We start from the raw sequence: 26,861 nt of genomic DNA on the forward strand, positions 1-26,861 counted from the left end.
ATTTATCAAAATACCACTTTTTCTAAGTCTTCTGATAATTTTATTATCTTTAGAAAATATTTGCAAAATATTATATTTTTTATAAAATATTTTTAGAAATACGATATTGGAACTAGATGCAACCATATGAAATTCCCGTGCACGGTTTGCAACCATGATTGCATCTGGTTACAAATATGGTTGCATCCGGTATTTTTGCAAATATTTTCAATAGTTCAGTATTTTTGCAAAATATTTGAAAAAGATGTAGTATTTCTTTACAAAAAAATGTTTTGGATTTGAATATTATAAAACTCCTAATAAATACAGATTCTTCCGTATAATTGGGTTTTTTAAAAATTTATTCACAGATATATATATATATATATATATATATATATATATAGGCAATTGCTCAAGTACAAACTATTAAAATAAAAACTAAAATACAAACAAAGAGAAACTATACCTGAATGACATCACCCACCCCCTATATGTCATCACCCACCTAGGGCCCACCCTCGCCCCCACTCAATCCACCTGGTTTCCACTAGGACCTTTCCAAGGCTCCTCACAAGCCCTGGACAGGCTCCAGACAGCCTTAAGAGCCAAAACTTATCCCCGCCATGGTCCCAATAGGCCCCGCCCCGACCCTACTAGGCCCCACTTAGACCCCGTCGAGGCCCATCTCGGGGTCCATCCCCGGTCCAAAAACCCTTGCCATTCTACTTAATCGCCTTGGTTTGTATTTAGTTTGTATTTTAGTAGTTTGTATTGGAGTAAGACCATATATACAAGATCTACCGTTGGGCTCAATGGAGACCAAAAACTTTGGAGTCCTTAGAGACTATAAGATCTACCATTAAAATAATCTAGCAATTAATGGACGTGATTAAGTATTTTTTGTCCTGCATTTTTTGTCATGCATTTTTGGTAATGTACTATTAATAATTTACACTATTCTTGTCTTACATTCTAGTAATGTGTTGTTAATATTCTTGTCCTGCATTTCTTGTTTTAGTTTTAATTCAAAACTATTTTTATAATTTACAATATTCTGGTCCTGCATTTCTAGTAATCTAATATTAATAATTTGTCCCGCATATTTGTTATATATCTAAGTGTTATTTTGTCTTGCAACAAATTCAATTCGTTGCAAGACAATGACAATGAGTTCAGTGTCAATCATTGGTGATTGAACACCAATATTATGAAATTATTATTTTATGTTATACAGGATTTAGAAATTCTGCTTGTTCACCGATTTAGAATTGCAGGACAGGATAGGGAGAGAAAACGAATGTGCAGGACAAATATTTGCAGCCCTCGGATGGGTAAGAAATGGATGGCTGTGATTAAGTTTTAAAACCTCCACAAAAATCAGTCTCCATAGAACTTCTCTCTCTCTCTCTCTATATATATAGGGTTTTGGTCCATGACAACTGTAGTCATGGAGGTCTTATCTAACACATTGCTCCATTACCATCAGATCTGTATTTCAAGGGTGGGGATTGAAACCTGTTTTTTTAAGTATCCGCTATAATTTTCCGCGGATAGGAACTTTCCCTTTCCACAGAAATTTTTCGTGGAAAGCAAAAGTTCTTATCCACGGAAAATTATAGCGGATACTTAAAAAACGAAGTTTTAATCTAGACCCTTGAAATATAAATCCGACGGCCCTTGAAGTGTGTGTTAAATAACCTGTCCCTGACAACCAATTGTCAGGGACCAGGACCCATATATATATATACAAAAATGAGGACCCATATATATATATATATCCAATGACTAATATAAGTCATTGGATTAATTTAATCTAGTGGCCCCTCTAGTATTCACCACTTGTACTCTCCCATACATGATCCACAGATTCCCCTCCGTTTTTAATTTGATTTTTCCCATCAATCGGCAAATTTGTTTTCAAAATCTGACTTCACTGAACTTTTATTCATCTCCCAACGATCAATTTCCGTACCATATGTGCTATGTTTCGACATGGTTCTTATTTTATGGATTCTCACTCGAGCAACACTATATATATATATATATATATATATATATATATATATATATATATATATACTCCCTCTGTCCCATTTGATTCTATACGTTTCTTTTTAACTGCTCGACACGCATTTCAATGCTCTTATAAAATATAGTTCCGTAACTTATTTTTGAGATTTTTTTTTTCTGTATAAGAATATATATAACATCCAAACTTTAATTCAGAAAAGAAAAATTTTAAAAATAAATTACACAACTATATTTTGCAGGAGCATTAAAGTCCGTGCCGCGTCCCCGTCCCCCAATGTATACAACTCAGGGGGACGGAGGGAGTATATATAGTGGCACTCTAGAGAGGGCTCCTTATATGGAGTTACATAGTACACCACCATCTAAACCGTTGATATATTAAAATAAAATGAATGGTTGCGATTAAAAGATATTATAGTCACTTGCCAGCCACTTATACACACACACACTATAGTCTATACACACAATCGAGAGAGAGCGACATACACACACAACGAAGATCAAAAACCAAGCACGGAATAAGAACTGATCTTTTTGAAGAGCAATTCGAAGATTTGAAACACAAGATCAAAGTTTTCATAACCAAATCGAACTTGATCGAGCAAATCGAACTTGATCGAGTAAAATCTTTGCTATTTTGGTTTGATAATTACGGTTCTAAATTAGATTCGTGCATAATTATTTCATTTTTTGTTTCAGATTGTTTGGAAAGACAATTACAAATTACAAGATACTCAAGAGAATCGGTAAGAAATTAATTTACAGTTATCCATTTTTCCAGAGTATTTTCTATGTGTTCTACTATAGAATATATGTCCTTCAATGTTATTCCAAGCATGAATGTGTATTTTGTATATGTTCTACCCTAGAATAAATTTTGTCATTTTATAAAGCAGAATACTAGTAGATTATTTTGTACTTATATCCTAAAATAGAATAGTTGTTTACTAGTAGATTGTGAATGTTTTGTGAGTATATTTTAGAATAGAATAGTTGTTATTTATACAAGTATATTACTAGTAAAATTTCAATGGTTTGTGCTTATGCTCTACTATAGAATAGTTGTTGTTAATCTAATAAATAAGATTAATTGTGTCATCAAAATATTTTATGCTGATATTCTATAACAGAATAGTTGATTGTTTATAATAGATAACGGATTACTTCTGTATTGTGAACTTTTTATACTAATTTCTAAAACAGAATAATAGTTCTTTATACTAGAGATCAGATTACTTGTACAATGTGATTAGTTTATGCTTATGTTCAACAATAGCATAATTGTTGTTTTAACTAAAAAGCAGATTACTTGTGTATTGTGAATGTTATGGAATATATTCTATTGTAACTAACAGTCTGTTTTTAAAATTCTATAGTCGATAACTGCTCTTTATTTTGCTTATTAATATCTTGAATTGATTTTTCTTTAGATGTTTTACAGATTGCAAAACTTCAGTATTAGAATCAGATTTATGTCCAGTATTAGATTCATTTTATACTATTGAAAAAAGTTTTATAAAAATAAGGAATTGTTAATAAAGCTCCTATAGCGGAATCGTTTCTATGGTACAATACCCACCCTATCTACTTCAATTGACAATAGGTTGTTTGTGTTGATGTAAAATCACACATGCAGACAAGACTTTTGTGTCACTATTGAGGTTTGGAGAAAACTCTAAACTCAGTCATTCAAAGATGAGAATGGAAGAGGTGTAGACTATTGAAAAAGTTGATTTAAAATTGTATAAAGATGAGAATATTTTTATAAATAAGGAATTGTATGGATTTGTTTTGTGAGTTTGAAATTCTCCATACAAATAAGTTCCTACAAGATAATCGTTTCTAAGGTACACTAATCCATATAAGTTTTAAATATATACATGCTCTTCATTTTATTGATTAATGTTTTGAATTAATGTTTTTGTAGTATAGAGTAATATTTTAATGATTGTTCTTCCATACTACAATTAGTTTTACGTTTTGTATTAGGTACTGTTGGTATTCAGTGCAGTATTAAACAACTAGTTTGGTATGTCTGTTTTCATGATGATCCTCATCCTAAATTAAAAATGTAATACCCCGAATCCATTTTATTTGAATAATACATAATGTGTATTTTAATGTGGTGTAGTACAACTTCTATATTGAATAGAAAACTCCCAACCGACATTGATAAAAGAAAAGAGCAAGAATAAGAATATATAGCAAGAGTCGAGGCAAGGTTTAATAAAAAACTTGTTGATTTTGGCCATGCACCCTAGAGCGCCTTGCTAGCGCCCTAGGAGCGCCTTGCCAGCGCCCTAGGAGCGCCTTGCCAGCGCCCGTAAGCTAGTAGCATCCTGCAGCGCCTTGCTAGCGCCCTAAGAGCGCCTTGACAGCGCCCGTAAGCCAGCAACGCCCTTGAGCGCCTTAGGAGCGCCTTGCCAGTGCCCGTAAGCCAGCAGCGCCCTGGAGCGCCTTGCTAGCGCCCTTGGAGCGCCTTGCCCTATTTTTGTACCACATTGATTACAATATGTTATACTATTATGAATATAAGCAAATGAATTGGTTTATGAGTTTGTGGATATAAGCCAGGTTGACGCCACCCCCGTCGCTCCCCCTTGTCTTGGCGCCACCCTGTCGCCAGTTCAATTTTATTTTCTTTGAACCATCTTTGTACCACATCGAGAATATAATGGTATATTCTTATGAATATAACCAGTGATCTAATTCTTCAACAAACTATGTAAGCCAAGCTCCGCCCTGTTTCTTAGGCGTCGCCCCTATCGCCGTGGTGCAAGCGCCACCGTGTCGCCAAGTCAAATCTTATTTCCCCACAACCACCTTTGTACCACATTGAGAAGATGATAATATATTCTCAGGAATATAAGCAAGATCTTAGCTATTAAGTTAAAATATGTTAATCGAGGCAGGCGCCGCCCTGTCGCCAGCCCTGAGGCACCGCCCTGGCGTCACCCTTGTCGCCCACCCAAATGGTATTTTCTTAAAACCATACTCACCGTACCACATCGATAAGAATAAAAAGGACAGTCTTTCCTTTCTTTATATATACATAGTCTATGGTGACTTACTAAAATTAGGAAGCGAAGCAAAGCTGCTAAATTTGGTACGTCTACTTATTTATTCCTAATTGATGAGTTATTTTTATAGTTTTGTTAGCTCATTTATTAGGTTAGCTGTGATTATAGAATTAATATAGGTGTGACTTATAATTAATAAATGTGTGAACATTCTAGGGAATGAAGTTTTAGGACTCGAGAACGTTGTGCACTGTAAGTATATACTGTACCCTTCACTGTGATATTTTGTGATGTTTTGGTGAACATTTTGTTAATGATTTTCTGATGAGCCATGAGTATTCTTGCATTGATACCTGATGAACTGATGATGATGCTTCCTTATTGGAAGTAAAAGCTAAACCGATTGTTTAGCTGGCCGGGATCCCAACTTGATGAATTGATGAACTAATCGTGCTTGAATACTCATACTCATACTCATCTTGATGTGTGAAACTGTTTTGATGACTCTGATGAAATATTGATTTGGTTCACCAAGTTTTGTGAATAAAACTCAGTTGAATCGTACGTATATGCTTACTGAGCTTTATAATCGTACTAACTTTACAGGGACGAATTCTGGAGAAGGATATTAAGGCTAATGCTAGGTGAAGAGTGTGAGCTGTTAAGTATCCAATATTCAAGAGTGAGATTCAGGGAAATGTTCAAAGTTGGTCTTAGATAGAATTGTGTAATTGAGATTCAGTTGTAAACTATAGTTGTAGTAGATTAACAGTGATTCTTTTTTATCGAAGTTGATCCGATAATGGTAGTAGTTGATTCTAATTTCAATACTGTAACCTGGATGCGATCCTGTTGTTTTAGGGGGTTAAAAAGTTCACTTTTAAATCTCTTATTAATGCTTTCAGGTTTTAAATTATTTGGTTTTCAGAAATACGGTTTTTCAAAAGTGTTTTAAAAGATTTTGTGTGGTGACGTCAGGATCCAGGCCCCCGGATTCCTGGGGCGTCACAAAAAATCTCTTGGCGCTACGTTATGGAAAACTTGTTTTTCTAGATTTTGGAATGATGAGTGTGACTCTTGAAGATGCATGATCAATTATAATAGGTCATGTTCTTAATATAGTAAATTTTGACTATGAAGCTGCAACAATTATGTGTTAGACTTTTTGTCAATGATTTAGACGTTTCTCTAATAGTACCAGCCCTTAAGAACTGCTTTGATGATGCACTTAATGCAACTGTGAGCGAGCTCAACTTCAAAATAATAGTTTTGATCCTACTATGTTGTAGCCCTTTTTACAAGTAAGGAATTATATTTGGTTTACAATCATATATCATAAAATGGACATTAGATCAGTAATGGCATCGTAATGTGTATTATAGTTTTCATTGCCACTATAGATTATTAAGGTTGGGTCATACAAGTGATTCTAAGGCCTATGAAAAGAGTAAACTGAATGTACTCTCAGTTTTTATTTTCAGGCATTGCATCTGAAGATTACTGCAAGGCACTTACAGCTCCTTGAAGAGCCAGATGACCAGAATCTTGGACGACATGTATTATCGCAACAATTTCTTAGAGCTCCAACAATTTTGACCCCCACAATTTTGACCCCCACTTTGTAACTGTTGTACTTAACTCATGATGAGTAGCCTGTTCTTTTATTATTATCAAGGGAGATGATAAAAATATTATTTAAATGTTTTTTCCTTCTATGTACTTCCATATAGAAATATCATAATAAAAAAAATCTTGTCACTCTAAGCTAGAGTTTAACATATTCTACAATGAATCTTTTTTATGCTCTAAATATTGTGCGTATTTTTTCCACTTTAGTCTTAATTATTATCTTATTCTGTGATAAAATCACTTTTTATGCTCTATACTAGAATCATATTCATATTATGTAGTAAAATAATTTTCTACTTTCAAATAATAGTATATCAACTTGAGCACTTCTAATGGATTTATGATCCAAAACTATATTCACCAATAGATCTTTTCAATAACAAGAGGGTGATTGAGATGAAGTCAATGCCTTAACATTGAATCTCAACTGAGAGTTAAGAGATGCTCTTACTGGTACTTCAAGTATACTGGATACTTTAGCATTCAAATTGTTTCAACATGCATAAATAATGAAAAATTGTACAAGTCTATCATTAGTCTGATACATTAACTATGATATTGCACTGTCGGCAAACTCATGAGAGATTTCTCTAAAAATCAGCAACTAGAAAGGAAATAAAAGATGGAAAAGCTACTAAACTAAGATACTCCAAACACACAATTGTTCCAAGCAACCGCACATCCAGCCTTCCTAGTCCAATCGTTTCTATCTTTCTCAATCATCGAAGGTGGTTTTCTTTCCTGCATCAGCAAAAGAAAGAGGAATTAGAGAAACCATGTTATAGCTACAAATGCAAACATAATTTTAGTATCCTCCATGAACATTATTTCATAATAACTTTAAAAAATTATAAGATAATGTGTATATAAATTATTGACCAACTAATTAAAAAATGGATACGGTATTCAGTGATATTTATTTTCAAGTGTAAGTCTAAATGTAAAGACAACCCTATCTGTTACATAGGGATGATAACTCAACAATAGAACGGGACAAGTAAATAACACTACGCCTGCACCGGAATTGGAAGATACGAAGACAAAGGTTGAAGAAGCCATCTACAGTCTTGAAGGAATAAGTTCACTGGAAGAAGTTCATTAATATGTTCATGCCTCAGTGAAGAATAAAGATTGAAGTATTCAAGATTGTGGAAGCAATGAAGATGTTGTCCAAGTACTCGAAAGATTTCAGTGCAACCCCTGAAGCAAGATATTTCTATATATCTTGGTTGGTTATTTATAATCAACAAACTGAAGCATAAACTAACCCGGAACCGACTGATCAATGTTTGCTGACAAAGACGGTACAATGTTTAACTTCAGTGTTAGTCGCTTGTGAACCAGACCAGTGCACTAAGCGTCAGCACGTACGGAGCTTTGCAAAGTATTTATCGATCGAAGAATTGATCCAGTCATATCAAGTCATTTGTTCCAAAGCCAATTCAAGCCAAATGCCAGCTATGCCAAAGCTTACTGCTCAAATGCCATATGTCAAAGCTTCCACAGAAAGCCATATCAGGAAGTGACATTTTATATATGTGTGCACTTATATATTTGTATATGTACAAATATAATTATATATGTATATATGTATATTTAATTAAATATGATATATAATATATATATATATATATATATATATATATATGTTTTTAAACATATGTATATGTATATTTATATGTATATATATTTTTTAATAAATATATATGTATATAGTATATGTATTTATATTTTACATAAACATTTATATATTTAAGTGTATATATATATATATATATTATTATGTGCATAAATATGTGTATATTTATATCTATAGATAATTATATATATATCCCTATATATATTTATATTTATATTTACATATAATTTTATGTATATTATATATATTTAAATATATGAGAATATATTTAAATATATGTATATATATATTACTATATGTTTATATAAATATTATTTATATACATTTATATATATATCTTTATTTATATATGTATTTATATAATATTATGAATATAATATAATATAAATATATGGATGGAGCAAACTCAAGTCAATCTCAGTCAAAGGAGTGATAACAAGGAAAGCTCTTACTATGTGAGGAACAACATTTGACCGAAGTCAACAGCTCTTCCTCACTTAGAAAATACTCTAAGTACCATCACAAGTGAAGACATGCACTCTTGAGGAGCAAACTTTGACCAAAGTCAAAGTTCGTCCCCAAGTGATGAGAGAGAACAAGGAAGCTATGTGAGGAGCAACATTTGACCAAAAGTCAACAGCTCTTCCTCACTTAGAAATTTTCTAAGTACATCACAATGGAGTATCCCACTCTTGAGGAGCAAACTTTGACCAAAGTCAAAGTTCGTCCCAAGAGATGAGAGAGAACAAGGGAACACATTCACTATGGAGCACAAGTTGAAGCATTTACTTAGAAAATTTCTAAGTCCTCACAGTGTACAACAGGGAATGGCGCAATGTTTGACTCCAAGTCAAAGCGCCAACTTTGACTTGAACCATTCTCTCCAAATCTGTCTAAGGCATTGCTCTACAGGGACACAGTGGAAATTCTTCTTTGGCGCAACCTTTGACTGAAACTCCTGGCGCAAACTTTGACTTCCCATTCAACTGTGTAGCGCAAGTTTGATTTCTTGGAATTAATTCTAAGTAGAAGACTCTGTGGAGACCTGTGAGGCGCAAACTTTGACTAAGTCAAAGTTGGCGCCACACACTCACATACATGGAAATCCTCCTGGCGCAAGTTCAGTTTCTTGGAGTTAGATTTATTTTGTTAAATCGAATCCGTCCCGGACGAACTCAAGTCGTCCAGGACGAACTCGTTAACCATGGTTAGTTTATGAAAGCCTATAAATATGTGATTGTGGTTCTCACAATTCACATCATCCTTCGGGATGGATGGCCAAGTGCTATGCACAAACTCTCTCAAATATACACACACCCTAGCCTAGTTTTGTACCATAAATATTTGTAGTGGATAGGGCTTGTAATATTTAGAGGAGTGGTCATTGTAGCCAACCTTCGGGTTTGGATTTGTAGCACCTTCGAGGTATTTATCAATATACAGATATACCTTGGAAAATATTGTGTGTTGGTTTAATATTTTCATATCTTCAGAAACCGACCCAATAAATATCCGGAACACGAAACCCATTACAGGACTGCAATTTATTTATCCGCAAGATTCGCAAGAATTTTAAATTGTAGTGAGTATCGTATTCAACCCCCCTTCTACGATACTTTGGACCTAACATCAAGTATAATATTAAGACGTTGAAAAGCATCACATATGATATATATTTGTCAGGTGTATTCCATGCTAGGTCTACCAGATCCTCCACTTCTTTCTCTACCACCGAGATCACCACGTACCTCTCCTTCCTCTGCCACCAAACCTATCACCACCACTCCTTCCTCTGCCACCAAACCTATCACCACTATCCCCAACAAATCTACCACCACCACCTATAGCACCACTTCTACCACCATAATATAATAATATGCTTTTAAATATGTTGATATAAAATTTTTGAACATGATTCAATATTGGTGAATAAATTACCTAAATAGCTCTTTAGTTTATTATGATATTTATATAAATTAATAAATAATTTCAACTTTTAATTCTGTAACAGAACCAAGACATAAAAAATTCATGATTTCAAATAGTGTATAGAAACAAAGCAGGAACTTATGTGCCAAAATTCTACGATAAAATCAAAAAATATGAGATTGTACTATAAGAAAATGAGTATTTTGTTTCCATTGTAGAAGTATAAATTGAAGATAACACTTAATTGAAAATCAAATGCATAAGAGCAAAAAAAAGAACACATTTTTAACTCTTTACATATTCAAGATATATAGGAGGTACATACTAAATGAATTTGAAATAAATTTGTTCTAAACTTATTCAGTTTATTATGAATTTATTTGAATTTATTTTTTAAATATAATTAAATTTACTTTATAGATTTAACTAAGTTTATTTTATACTTCATTTTCTTTCATCTTTTAAAACTTATTTTTTAAAATTTATTTTCTTTATAGTTTAAACTTAGTTTAAATAATCAAGTGTCCCGTGACCTTTTTAATTATCCTACTCCAAGACAAATCAGATTGACATTTAGTTGAGACAGATCAGGCTGACAGATTACAAGACAAACACCGGGCTTTCAAATACCAGATTCTCAGAATCGGTAATGGAAGTACATTGATGACCCAATCCAATTGATTTCTCAAAGGATTAATAGAAACAGTTTTCAATGTTCGACAAAGATGATTGTAATTCGAAGAAGATTCTATTGAAGACTGATTGGACACTACTGACAGTGAATTTTGAAGAAAGTACTTCAGGCCTTGATCTGAGAAATTACTCCGACTTGATTATCAGATCATCAGATCAGGATGGAAATTTGCTACATCTGCAGTGAAGCATCTTTCCAGGGCTCGGAATGTCAACTTTGAATGGAACCACTGGTAGTAGGAAAAGAGAAGTTTTTGCAGAAAAATCTTCAAAGGATTTCAATCTAACTCAGTGATTCAGGGATATACAATTACACAGTGAACTGTATCAATGCTAAATCCATCCAGAATCAACTGAACTAAAGACAGAGAACTGTAGAGGTTTATGGATATTTATCGAGTTACTACCGCACCAAATCAGTTTCGTGCATTTATGTCAGAACCTTAGGATTGAACAGAAGGGTTTATAGCTGCTGAATCTGAGGAAGCTTAAGTCGATGAAAGTTTAACACTTTTAAAGAATGTGAGGACAAAACTTCAAGGATTAGCATAACACTGTCTGAGAGGTTTAGTCATGTCAGATTCAGATGGAATCCATTGGTTTCAAGTGGAGACTCTTCGGGGTTCAGTTCGACAGGCTGTTTGAAAACTGAGTTGGTCAGTACACACAATATTGATTGGTATCTTTAGCAAAGGTGGGTTGCTATATATATTGAAGCCTCGACAAACAAGGATGATAGGGCTTGTCTGAATTTCAAGTGGATGTTTTGAAAGAAGCATCACAAGAAGTTCTTATGCTATTTTAGGACAGGTGTGAGATGGATCAGTTGCTGATGAGAAGGATGATTATGGTCATCTGGCGATCCTAGCATTCTCTGAAGATGACTCAATTCGCACATCTCAGGTATGAATTCTTTCTATCTATGCAATACATATTTCTTTATATTCAAAGCATGTTATAAATCTCTGAGTAGAATTGTTTAACACACAAGCACAAGCATGATAACATTACAATAAATAATGTTAAACTAGTATGCTAGATGACTATTCTGGTAACTAGGATTGATGATAATCTTGTGCATGTGTCTTTAGCAGATTCTTAACATGTGTATGAATATTTAGGATCTGATTATTTGCAATGGTGAGATTAGAAGCTTTCCTTTGGAAAACAACTCTTAGTTTTAGGGGTTATGATCCTAGCATATATAACTTTGTTAAAACATTTACTTTCAGATTCCCTAGTACAATTATATTTGCTTATCTAATCTGAATTGTTTGTTAAGGATTTTATTTTGTTCTATGATGGAATGTCTACCTTGTGTTAGTAGAACTTTTAGAACTTCATGTTAGATCTAAAACTAACTTAGGTAATAGAGATAGTATAATGCCGTATAACAACAGACTGGGATTAATATGAATTGATGATGTGATTATCTGTCCATGATCCTTATGCTCTTAGAAGATTATTGAATATCTGTAATTCTACTTGCTACCTGTTGCACTTGTGTTAATTGGTTTAAGTAGAGAGTACTGAATCTTCTGAATTGCATAACTGCCTGTCTTGCTCTTGTCTTATCTTTGATTGTTTGCCATGTGTATTCAACATCATGTCTGCTTATTTTCATGTCATGAATGCATGTCTTTGTACTTGCATTGATTTTAGAAAAGCATGTTTGAGAATCACATTAGAGCAATGTCTAAATAAGAATTAGCATGTTAAGGTTGATTCTGTTGTTACCACTGTTAAAGAAAAATCTATAATCCATCCGGACCCAGTTATGATTGGGGACCATAGAACTCTTTCCATTTGTGATTGCAGGTTACATATGTTTCCTATGATTTTTGGTGCACTCTGTTTGCTGAGTAGCTGAAATCATATGATTCACAAAAGTACCTTGTTAGCAAATGTGATCGTGTGAGCAGTTCCGTCAATAATCTTTGAAAGATGACAACAAAGATTCTCTTGCGGGACATGCCTGTTTTCCTGGAATGTCATCATGGAAGCATATCTTTCTTGCAAGAAGTCAAAACACACATTCCTAGTATCAGACGGTTCTCTGACAAATGACAGTATGTCAGTTCATGGAATAGTGTTTTATCTCAAATCAGGAAGGATGTGAATTTTGCTCGTAGCTAATATGGAACTTCAACTGAAGATGGAGTGAGCTGTTTTGATAGTGAAACTTCATCTGATAAGTGTTAGCTATGGCATCTAAAGCTCTCACACTTGTATGTCAAAACAAGGAGCTCTTTTTATTAGTAAGAAGAGAATTGGTGAGAGGACTACCTTATCTGGAATTCATTATGGATGAAGATTATGAGGTATGTCAATAGGGAAGTCGAAGGAGCATCGCACAGAAGCAAAGATATGATCAACATTACTGAGCCGCTTTAGATGATACGTATGGATTTCTACGGAGCAGCTAATGTCATGTCTGCAAACAAATCCAGATTTCTTTTTGCGATGATCATTGACTACTCTAGATTCTTTCGTGTTATTCGTATGTGTTCAAAGGACAAGACGTCACAAATGAAGGTTGATCAAGATGAACCCTGATCATTGATAAATCTAGAAAGACACCATTCTTGTTAGTGGCCAATTAGTAGCAAACACTATCTTTTGGTATGTGTTTGGAGGAAAATGCATCTTTGCAAGTCTTGCATCTAAAGCTCAAAGAATATTTTCATCGGCTACTCAATGGAGTCTACAGTCTACAGGGTGATTATGATTATTCAACAGAAGGTGATTGTAAGTCTGGACAGGACATTGAACGACACCTTGCTCCAAGCTGTTAAAGGTGATATTAGTGGTATAATAATAATTCAGATCCAAGCAGAATCTCTTTGCAAGGATAAGGATTATTAAAGAAATCCCAGCAACAGCTTAGGGGGAGCATTTGGTGGATTCACTAGTCAAACTCAACACTACATTGGAGATGAACAGGACATATCAAGAACGTATTTGCTTAGACAAAGGGTTTGGAGTTAATTTCATTCCCGGGTTCTAGTTCTTAAATGTTCCGAATGGTGAAGTGAAGACTAGGAGAGCTATTGTGAAAGGATGTTATTTCTTTGGGTTTCAATCTGAACTGAAACTTAAGGAAGATTCAGAAGCTCTTAAAGGGATCCAGATTGAGTGATTGCACAACAAGATGATCTCAATCAGTTTGAAAGCAGATTGTGCGGATTCTAATACCTGACCTAATGACAATTCAGTACTTAATACTTGTCGGGTATTCAGATTCCAACTGGATGTTTTTGGCTCTGTTACGAGGGACAAGCCAATTTGGTTGCTTAGGGTTATTACAAAGGAGAAGGTTATGAAGATTATGGAAACTGAATCTTCAAGTTTAGGACTCTACATCTTAGGGACTCAACGACCTTCATGATTGAACTAAAGCACCATTAATGAGACTCGGGTTCAGGATATTACAATGAGCTAGAAGATGAAGATTCATACAATCTCAAGGACTTTGCAAATGCAGGTCCAACGGAATTTGTATTCTCTTTCTTCACCATCTCTCTATGAGTGGGTATCCAACACCTGATGATCGTCACAGACATGGTATGACTTCTGACTAGCATATTATCTTAATATCTGTTTGCTAGAGTCATATTTGGTATCCAAATTATTACCTCTCATGATACAAGGCACACACAATACAAATATATGTGCTGTGATACCATGATTATATTATATGTGGACTAACGTCACTTGTGCAAGATAAATGCTAAGTGAATGCAGATTAGTGATATGATGAGTTTGTTGGAAAGTTGCAATTCTTTATGGCCTACTAGTTAGCCTAAAGAATGATGGCAATAAAAGGAAGTCAAGGATCTTTTGAATATGCGCATTTTGGAAGATTCTAGACCTGCCAAGACTTATGCCAACAACCACTGGACTTGATCAGTACAAGAAAGATACATCAACTGAAATGTCAAGTCTCAGAGGTATTCAACTTATCACTTTACTTAACTGCAAGTAGATCACATACTATATTTTACATAAGGTATTACTTCATTCATGAGCATGTCTATCGTATTTCTTAAATGAATTCATGAGTATTAAATTGTCTATACATAGGACTTGTGAATTTATTTAAAATCCAATACCTCGTGCTTTTTGCTATTCTATGTGATTGCCATGTTTATTGCTTTGCATGCTTAGATGGTGATTATATGTTTTAGCATGAGTGTTTGTTATCTCAATTATTTAAATTGTGTTGCATGACAATTAAGTGAATTATTTGTTCATGATTTAAATGATTAGGGATGACATGAAGCATGACTTAATTATGTTATTTTTCTTGATCTATACCTCTTCAACAATTGGTATCTAGTAGAGAACTTTGTCATAATCTAGTCGTGATATATCTGTATTTGTGAACATACTTAGGATTATTTTCTAGGTTGAATTCATTTTTATAGGTATAAAATCTGAAGCATGACTTATTTGTTTCTAGACTTGTGACTTGTATCATTAATTGGTATGTGGTTAGAATCTAGTTAGAATTTAGTCATGATATACTAGTATTTGTGGAGTTACTTAGATTCTCTCTAGGCTGAATCCATTTATATTAGTTTGTATATATGAAGCATAACTATTTGTGTTGGATATATGATGATTTGTTAATTGATATTTTATTTCATGTCTAACTGCATATAGTTGTGATACTTTTAGTGTTAGTGATATTTTTGCATGCTTATATGTAGATCACTAATATTAATTGTTAATATTTTTCTGCGAGGAGTTGTGTGAGTTCACTTATGTTTAATGATTATCTATATAAGACTCGTGAACTTTTCTTCAACTTTCCCTCGGGCTTGCGAATATCTTTGTATGATTGTCATGATTTTAGTTGTTATATGCTGATCTGATAATTATATGATATTGCATAGGTAATTATTATTTTATCTTAGTTAAATTGTGATCCATGACAATTATATGCCTATTTGTTTCATGATTGACTTTGATAGAATAATAGAAGCATGATTAATTCATTTTTGAAATATTTAATTGGTATCTATTTTTGATGCTTTATTGATGTTTTATTTGTGAATTGGTTGTGATGTATTGGCACTGGTGAAATATTGTTGCATATTTCTTAAAACTACTGATGCTAATATATTTTAGATGTTTAATATTCTGAGTACAAGGGAGACAACATAATCTTCATTCTGTCTCATATTTATGTTCTGGAGTGGTGAGTTTCTTTAAAGAAATTTCCTTATCAATTGATTTTAACAATTGGTATCCACTGCTCTATTTCATAAATACTACTTAGAATAGTTTGCATCTATACATGTAGCGTCATAAGACGAGATATTGATTATCTTGTATTTGTGTACTTGGTGATCTTTGTCACTTGCAGCGTCTGTTTTGACGATGTGCTAGTATGAGGCCTTTTCACTAATTAGTGTGGCGAGTGCTTTATACACTGTAGCGCATAAATTTTCTTGTTTCATTTTTAAAATTGTAGTGAGAAACAGGAGTCTGTGTCTTTTTCAAAGACAAGTTCATTTAAACCTTTTATACATAGATTCAGACTATTGTACTCAAACCAGTTTTTAATGGAAAACTTTGATTCTTTCATCGGTTGTGATTGTCATTCTTTATGAAAATCATTTTTACAATCACAACTGATTCATTTTTCCTCAAAAGATTAAATGCAATTGCTCTCATTCAAAATCATAGATTTTCTAAAAAATGCATTTATATCTCCTTCTGTTCTTCGGAACTTAATCAGCCTCTTGGCTTTCCTAGATAGTCATAAGGTTGAAAACCAACAATATTTATCCCAGACTATAAAACCAAATTCAGAACACATCCCAACTTTCCCCCTGGAGTAATAAGGAACTTTTCAAACAAAAAGTCAATGAGGGAGAAACTGTACTCGTTGCAGCAAATAAGGATGTGAGGGATAGTGTACCCACAGCTCTACCTCTCAAGGAGAAAAGGTGTTTTCAAACTTGAGGTAACTGTTGCTCATCTGTATTCTCCCAAAAGAATATAGAGCTGAAAAGGCAATAAAACAGTCTCTGGAATCATTCTCTCAACAGGATGAGTCCATTGAAATTCGCTCGTCAGCCAGAGCATCTTGTATTGAGTCAAGCACATCATCAGTAATCACTCTGATGAAGAGCCTAAACAAAAATCTTATGGACACAATACAAGAGAGTGCACAGTAAAGTTAAAGGTTTTGTTCCAGAAGCAACTTCTTCATTTACCATTTTACGGTAGATAAGATGGTTGATGCCTTTACAGGTGTAAGGAGGAAACGAGGATCTCAATTGCCAAATCTTCAGGATTCTCGTCTCCCTCCCCAGATAAGAACAGATCTGGATCCAATCGGAATGGATTTCCTATTTATAGGAGATCGGCAACTCTCTGACTATGAGTCAATTTATTGATGAGTCAGTTGAGGATCGGGGATTTACGAAACCCCATTGCACCGCCAGTGACCTCTCTTGAAGGGGCTATGGTGATTTTCTCATGCAGGTACAGAAGACCATACTTTGAGTGCTGAGAGAAACACTGTGAGCCAAACACTGAGAGTTAAACACTTGGTGAGATTCTGAGAAGGACCAGTGAGATATCAGAATGAGAAATATGTGAGCATGAGTGAGTGCAAACACATAGGATTTTGAGAAGAGTGAAACACTTGTGAGGTACATATAATAATAATTGGTATTGAAAGCTCACAAGTTGTTGAAAGAATTGACGGAAGCAACTACGGTTCATTCCATTTCACGTTGTGAACTTATGGTTGATGATTCTCTTGAATCAAGTGTCTTCACAGACATTGAGGAGGACTTAGGCCTTTGCCATAATTAAGCCTTTGTCTAACCTCCCAGAGCAAACAACTCTGGATCCTTAATTGGATAAGCCACTTAGTGGTTGGCAACTTGTGGACCATGATTCGGATTTATCTGATGAGTCTGCAGGGACTGGGAATTACGAACTCCCATTGCACCACCGGTGACCCCCTTTAAGGGTGGCTAAGGTGATTTTCTTGCAGGTACTCAGCATTTTGGAAGCTCAGTATTTGTGTGGAGGGATACACTTACAGAACTCGTGAGTGACACCCTTACCCAAAAACCGAGAGAAAACTGAGTGTTGAGTGATACACCTGCAGAACATTTTAGTGAGACACCCACTAATTACCAAATTTATACCTAAAGACAAAGTGGATGTTGTTACTGGAATGTCAGTTTTTATTCCTTACTTTTCCGTTTGGAACCTATTCTTTCAGCATAGGGACCAACCCAATCAAAGTAAACCCTTCTTCTGAACTCTTTCTTCGACCCCAGCTTTAGCGTTGTTTAGTTCTCTATGGGGAGATTATCTTTTGGTACAGGAAGTATTGTACACGTTCCTTGACCTATTTGATACCACATATCCTCGGAGGATTCCACAACTAAGGGGGAGAATATATTTAGGGGGAGAATATATGAAAGGGGGAAGAAAAAGTAAGTTAGCTTTCTTCTGCTGTCTACAACTAAGGGGGAGTAAACTACTCTTTAGTGGTGTACTGCTGAGGGGAGATTTATCTTTCAACTAAGGAGGAGGATTGATCTTTCATCTAAGGAAGATAGCTACTTATCACTAAGGGGAACCTGATCAAGGTAACGGGAGGAGAAGTATAAGGTGATACAATTATTCTTCAGTAAGTGGTAGACAAGAACTTATTCATTACCACTGAAGAATTCAATGAAGCTGCTGATTGTTCTTTGCATAATAGAATGTTTTGAATTCTCTTCAAGACAGACTATGAGGATTATCTGGCAGGTAAGCAAGAACCAAGGAAATACAGGTGATATGCACATCTGTTTTTTCTATTAATGAAATCTGGAAATGTATTATATGATCCAGAAACTTTGTAGCATTATTTACTAGTCCAGGACTTTACTTTTTCTAGTGTTAGTTGAGTTATCCTCCAGAGGATTTGCTTGTTATGATTAACAAACAAATAGGGGGAGATTGTAAGTCTAAATGTAAAGACAACCCTATCTGTTACATAGGGATGATAACTCAACAATAGAACGGGACAAGTAAATAACACTACGCCTGCACCGGAATTGGAAGATACGAAGACAAAGGTTGAAGAAGCCATCTACAGTCTTGAAGGAATAAGTTCACTGGAAGAAGTTCATTAATATGTTCATGCCTCAGTGAAGAATAAAGATTGAAGTATTCAAGATTGTGGAAGCAATGAAGATGTTGTCCAAGTACTCGAAAGATTTCAGTGCAACCCCTGAAGCAAGATATTTCTATATATCTTGGTTGGTTATTTATAATCAACAAACTGAAGCATAAACTAACCCGGAACCGACTGATCAATGTTTGCTGACAAAGACGGTACAATGTTTAACTTCAGTGTTAGTCGCTTGTGAACCAGACCAGTGCACTAAGCATCATCACGTACGGAGCTTTGCAAAGTATTTATCGATCGAAGAATTGATCCAGTCATATCAAGTCATTTGTTCCAAAGCCAATTCAAGCCAAATGCCAGCTATGCCAAAGCTTACTGCTCAAATGCCATATGTCAAAGCTTCCACAGAAAGCCATATCAGGAAGTGACATTTTATATATGTGTGCACTTATATATTTGTATATGTACAAATATAATTATATATGTATATATGTATATTTAATTAAATATGATATAATATATATATATATATATATATATATATATATATATATATATATATATGTTTTTAAACATATGTATATGTATATTTATATGTATATATATTTTTTAATAAATATATATGTATATAGTATATGTATTTATATTTTACATAAACATTTATATATTTAAGTGTATATATATATATATATATATATTATTATGTGCATAAATATGTGTATATTTATATCTATAGATAATTATATATATATCCCTATATATATTTATATTTATATTTACATATAATTTTATGTATATTATATATATTTAAATATATGAGAATATATTTAAATATATGTATATATATATATTACTATATGTTTATATAAATATTATTTATATACATTTATATATATATCTTTATTTATATATGTATTTATATAATATTATGAATATAATATAATATAAATATATGGATGGAGCAAACTCAAGTCAATCTCAGTCAAAGGAGTGATAACAAGGAAAGCTCTTACTATGTGAGGAACAACATTTGACCGAAGTCAACAGCTCTTCCTCACTTAGAAAATACTCTAAGTACCATCACAAGTGAAGACATGCACTCTTGAGGAGCAAACTTTGACCAAAGTCAAAGTTCGTCCCCAAGTGATGAAGTTGATATTTTTGAAGATGAAGAGGATGAGGATTCTGAGCAAGGTGATCAACCATCGCAGCAACCAAGGATGTTAGGTCCAGATATGATTGTAGAAGGGGGGGTTGAATACAATCAGTACCAAATCGTCGCGGAAGTGAATCTGATTGAATATGATTTGTTAATCAGATTATAATTAATTAATATAACAATGTTTGAAGTCGTTATATAATTAAAATGGTTCAGTTTTAATGTCCACTAAAGTTCGTAGAATAAATTCGACAGGGTATATTCTAGATTCAGTGATTAAAACAACCGGGTTATCAAAGCACAGAAAACTGTGGATATAACGATCAAGCAAGTTACGAACAACTTGAAAGCTTTACAAATGCTTTGATTACAAAGTGAATGAACACTTGAAATGAAGGATGCAATGCCATATTTATAGGCAAAGCATTTGTACTTGTAAGACAATTGAAAGACAAGACAATTGTAAGTAGCAAAGACAAAGTGGAAGGGGCAAGACAATTACAATTGCCTAGCAAGCCAAAAGCATGGCAGAAAGACAATCTTCAGGAAGGGTAAGACAAAAAACCTTCGGTCAGACAATTAAGATTGTCTGCAGGAACCATTCGGCCAGACAATTAAGAATTGTCTTGGAAGCCTTCCATCGGTCAGACAATTCATAATTGTCTTGAAGGAGTTCATGTCTCGGTCAGACAATCTATTGTCTTGCAGGCAATTACTTCGGTAGGACAATCTCTAAGGGATTGTCTTGCTGCTACTTGAATCTTCGGTAGGACAATCTCTAAGGAATTGTCTTGCTGCTACTTGAATCTTCGGTAGGACAATCTCTAAGGAATTGTCTTGCTGACATTCAATAAAACTCGGTAAGACAATGTTAATTGTCTTGCTGTCATTCATTCCTTTCAGCAGTAAAACGGTGAGACAATATGAATTGTCTTGCTGAGCTTAAGTGGATGATTGAATGTGATTTGTAGATTATATTTAAATAGAAAATTATCCACTTAATTAATTTAATCATATAAATTCATAAATTAAATTAATTCGAGAGTGAATTAATTTAACAAATAAATTACATAATTAATTTAATTATTTGAGAAGTGAAATAATAATCTATTAAATATTTAATCACCCATTCATCAGCAGAATTGCTTCCCGTCTTCTTTAAACATTAAAAACTCCGTCTTGATTAGTCGAACGAACGAACCACCAATTCTGCTTGACTTCAAATATTCAATTTGAATAACTAATACACAGATGTACTGTCTGGTTCATCTGTATCTAGTTAAATCAAATATTCTTTGTCAAATAAACATTTAAGAAATTGATTTGTTCGTCGAGTCTTCGTCTTGTAAGTACATCTTCATTAAATGGAATCTTCTGATAAAATAAAGTATAGAAACTTTATATCTTCTGAACTCCTGGACGTGCTACAAAAGATTATTTGTGCACTGAGGCTTGAACATATTAATGAACTTCTTTCAGTGGTGTGTAGCAGCATCCTGGAATTTATCTGACATATAATTCCCATAAATCATTTGACGTTCTTCGTACGGATTCCGTTGACTTGCTATTTACTGAGCTTTCTTATCTGAGTTGAGTTGTATCTCTTTAAATACAAATAGGCTGAACATATGCCTTTCAATCTCCCCCTATTTGTTTGTTAACATAACATGCAAATTTCCTAGAGGATAACTCAACTAACAGATAAGACAAAGATTTAAACAATGGAATGTAAATAGCAAAAGTTTATGGCTTGCATTAAACATTAAACCATGATCATAAATAGATTACAAAAGGATGTTCCTTGAACATATCTAACAAAATATCCTAATCAATCTATTCACTCAGAACGAGTGACTTCTCCTTCTTCAGCATCAGAATAGTGAATAATTGGAGTAGAAGGCTCATTCTGAGTAGGCTCTTCAGCTGCAGTGGATTCTCCACGCTTCTTTCTTTCACGAGCCAGAGCTAGCTGGTGAAGAACTTCCAGATCCACAGGGTCTTCATGAAAGTCAGATGGCTGAGATTTTGTTACACCCTTCATCCTCCGAAAGTATTGAGAAATGTTTCTTCGAGTGCAGTAGGATGAGCTTACATCATCAGCATCAGACTTGGCTTTAGATGCGAAGCCCTTGGTCCTTAGTAATGTGGATGCTAGAGCCAGACGTTTGGCAGGGTACTTTGGCAAAGCCTCTTCATTTAGATAGACAGTGCAGAGGATTTCCAAGTGAACAAACTTGACACAGTATGGGTTCTTAACAACCTGAGGACTGTTGAAAACAGCACAATCCAGTAGTTTGTCACGAAGAAGTTCATTCAAGTTTGAGCAACGCTTGACTTTGTTGCGAAGTACCCAGAGCTCAGATACAGAGAATGATTTGAGAAATTCGACAGATAGTCTGAATGAACCATTCCTCTGTGTGTAGACAATCAGCTCCCATTCTTCTAGCAGTCCCCTAACAGCAACAGTTACATATTCCAGTTCTAAGGCAAAGGCATGCATAAAAACATCCTCATCAGGGTTCACCTCTCGAAGATCATAGATCAGAGATAAGAACTTCTTATTATCGAAAGTTTCCCTTTGAGGTCCATTGAATATTCTCCTAGCAATGTCCCAGCCTTTTCCTTCTTTTCTTTTAATCTCAAGATTCTTCTGCTTGATCGCAGCATCATAGATTTTCTGCTTTTCAATCTTGATTTGTTCCTCTGTGATCAACTTGTCTTCCAGAAGTTTCTGATAATCACGAAGCTTACGCTTCCTAGCTTCATTTTCTGCTTTGAACTTCCTGACATTCTCCTCGTGTTCAGGATCAACAGGTTCTTCCTGAAACAAATAGCTTTCATCAAATTTACCTTCTTCTTCAGCCTGACGATAGGTAGCATCGAATACGTCATCATCATCCATGTCTTTGGGATAATCATCATAATTGTCAGTGTTGAAGACATTTTCAGATTGATGTAGTGGTTCTTTGCCTTTAGACCTTTTATAGCTTTTATCAGCTTCAGAAGATTCTTTGCCACTTGCTCTTTCTCCACCCTTGTCACTCCTGTCAGCATCATCCTTATTACTCCTATCACCAGCATCAGCATTGCTGTGATCATCTTTGTCCTTATCTCCCTTATCCTTCTCCCCCTTAGTTGAGCGATCCTCCGGAGTAGACTGAGCTGTTGACGGATTAAGCTTTAAGTGATGAATAACTTGAGCCAGAGTGTGCTCCAAGTTTCCAAGCTTTGTCAGACAGAGCTCCTGAGATTGATCAAACTTGTCCATCCTGGAGTGAATACCCTTGACATGAGCATCTAATTCCTGTTTGAGAGAAGAATATGAAGGATCAACAACCTTTTCCTGTAGAGTCACCAACTCTCCACTTTTGAATCTGGCATTCTCAGCATTCAACCTTTCTATCTCAGCTTTCAGAGTAGCCATTTGTTCCTGTAACAGATCTGTGTTGGTGTGTGCACTCACCTCACGAACACTCAAAGATGTTTCACTATCCTCTCGTGCATGTGTTTCGCTCGGTGTTTGCCTGATTTCACTCGTAGTTTTCACACCGTCACCAGTACCTGTATAGACAACCATAGTTCCCTGAGATGGAACTATAGGTTGTGAAGGAACAAATTGTCCTTCAGATGCCTGTGAAGGCTGATGTACTTGCAGGTTGCCAAGTATAGCCTGATCCAAAAAGAAAGAGTGATCAGAGAGTTTTTCATATGACAATTTTTGAATATCTGTGCTCTCTCTAAGTGAAGAATTAAAAGACAAAGGTTCAACTAGCGTGAGTGCTAGTTGTGTGCTTGACTCTTTACAGGATACCGCGGTCGGACGGCCAATTTCAATAAATGCATTCTGTGGAGAGAATGAATCTAGAGACTGTATATTTACCATGTCAGTGTCCAAATCCTTTTGGGAGGAAATGGATGTGGCTGCAGTTGTCTCCGGTTCTGCCACCCTTTGCTTCTTATGAGACAGAGCTGCGGGATCTCGTAAAAGTGCACTCCCACTCCGTTTCCGGGCTACCTTTCTAACAACTGGTGTATGAGTAGTGTCGGTTGATGTGTTTGACGAAGAATCAGTTGTTGAAACGGAAACATCAGCTTGGATATGAACCTGGGTGTTTTCAGGTTCAATGCTGGGAGGCTGAGCTACCTGTAAATCTGTTCTGAAGTCCTGTAGCTCTGGATTGATAGCAGAATCAGCAGGCAGAGGCTGAGAGGTGGATTGTGGTTGAGGAATGGTATGTGTATGTGAAGGTGAAGGTGTTGGTTCAGATTGAGAGGGAAGAATGGAGGCTTGTTGGTCTGGGAAGAAGTTGTATTGTGGAGGGGATTGGTGTTGAGATTGGTGAGGAGAATTGTATGATGATTGGTGAGGTGATTGTTGTGGTGAATTGTAAGGAGGGTTGTAAGGAGAGTAATGTGAGGATTGGCTGGATGATTGGTAGTCTTGGAGGAGTTGAAGTGGTTGAGGGTTTTGTGGAGGTGATTGTTGTTGCGGTTGTTCTTGTTGTTGAGCTTGTTGTTGTTGTTGTGGTTGATATTGTTGCTGTTGTAGTGTTTCTGGAACTTGTACAGGCTGAAAAGGAACACTGAATTGCTCGAGCATGAATGGAGTCACCACCAGTGGTACATTGTCATGCTTTTTCTTGTTGACCAGCCTAGTTTGGATCTTGGCACAAGTCCTCTGAATAGGAACAACAGGAGAATCGACGTACATGTGCCTATCATCAGCATTCATCTTATCATTCATAAACAACATCAGGAATCTGGGGTAGAAGCATTCAACTTTGTCATTCCTTTGAATTGATCTCTGTGCAACAGACCCCATCTTTCTGATAATCTCCCTCAGCAATATCTTCCCAAAATTGATTCGACGGTTATAAGCTATGCTGAATCCAAAGATTTGCAGCATTGAAGACATATTCCCAAAGTTCTTTCGATTAGTGGGAGCAAACACCTTGGCAAGGGTGTCAAAGAACACATCCCATTCAGCTTTCAGATTTCCCTTTGACATCTTCGGGAGAAAAATCTGACCCTGATAGTGAATATCCTGAAAGAACTGTCTCAATTCATCCTCTGAGGGATCTGGCTCAAAATTGTCCCTAGGAAGTCCTAAGATCCGGTTCACATCATCGACAGTGATTACAATACGTTTCCTATTAGGCAGATCCCCTATGATCTTGTAATTCTCCAGAGTCGTAGAATTGACAACATTTGAGTAGAAGTCAAAAAGAGGTTGCAGCTTAATCGGAATATCTGCAGTCAGTGCCGTACTGACTAAACTCTGTCGCGAAAGAAATCTAACCCAAGTCCGGAATCTATCAGAACAGTCATCGGGGTTAAGGCTGGCACAGTAGTTAGTCTCAGCAACCACGAATTCTCCGGCCATTTTTTAATAATTAAAAATTGAATTAAGCGAGAATTTTTCAAATTTAAAAGTGAATTCTCAAATATCTCGCAAATTTCAACTAATAATTAAAGCTTAATTAATTAATTAATAATTCGAAATATTTGGATAATATCGAATTAAAAGTTAATTAACTTAAATGGCACTAATCAATTAAACTCCACAAACTAGACTTCCAAACACGGCCTTAAGTTGAAAATCCCCAATTAATCAAAACAAATCAATCCAAACAGCCCCTTAAATCACAAACCCTCGATTCTCCAGTACTAACAACAGAGGCAATACACGACTAATTCCAGATGAAAACCGATCGATTCGAGTAAGAAAACGGCAATGAGCAAATCCAGTTCGAAAATCGGGCAGAGGTTCGAGAGGAGTGGATCAAATGATTCAAACCAGCAAGCAATCAGAGCTTGAAAAACGAAACCGAGCAAGTTTGAGAAACTTGAAAACGATGGTGAAGTGAATCGGTGTGTGTATACAATCGAGTGTGTGTATAAGTCGATGGAGAAGATGAAGCTTTGGGCAAGACAATATAAATTGTCTTGCTCAATTGTCTAAGAGGGAAATATATACAAGCACAGCAAGACAAAAACGAGTATAGTCTCGGTAAGACAATTCAAAATTGTCTTGCCGAGATTGAATAACGCAGACAAATGATGTGTCAGTAAGACAATTAGATTGTCTTACTGATACATAAAGCGGCTAAAGGCATACTCGGTAAGACAATGTAATTGTCTTGCCGAGTTGTTTGAGGAACAGCGAAAAACCAGTTTAGCAAGACAATTAGAGATTGTCTTGCCGAGCCAACCAGTAGACAATTTAATTGTCCAGCAGAAAATCAATAAAAATAATATGATTTTTGATTAATTTAAAAGATAAAACATTTTGCAATTAAAATCAAAAATCTATAATAAAAACCATACTATATATTAAACAAATATTTTGTAAATTTCAACTTTAATTAAATATAAATACTTATGACTTTAACTTTAATTCAAAACGATGAATTAACTTAGAATCAAATATTTATGCTTAATTAATTTTGAAAAATACAAAATAATTACAAATAATTATCTAAATGCTTAGGGAATAGTACAGGGGAGTGTATGAGCACTTAGAAAATTACAGACTAATATACAAACATGCATAATTACTCAGAATATTATCAGACAACATACAGAAAATCATATAAATTCTAATAAAATAGATATAATTATACAGAA

Source organism: Daucus carota, chromosome 2 (genome assembly GCF_001625215.2).
Source record: "Daucus carota subsp. sativus chromosome 2, DH1 v3.0, whole genome shotgun sequence".
Classification (NCBI taxonomy): domain Eukaryota; kingdom Viridiplantae; phylum Streptophyta; class Magnoliopsida; order Apiales; family Apiaceae; genus Daucus; species Daucus carota.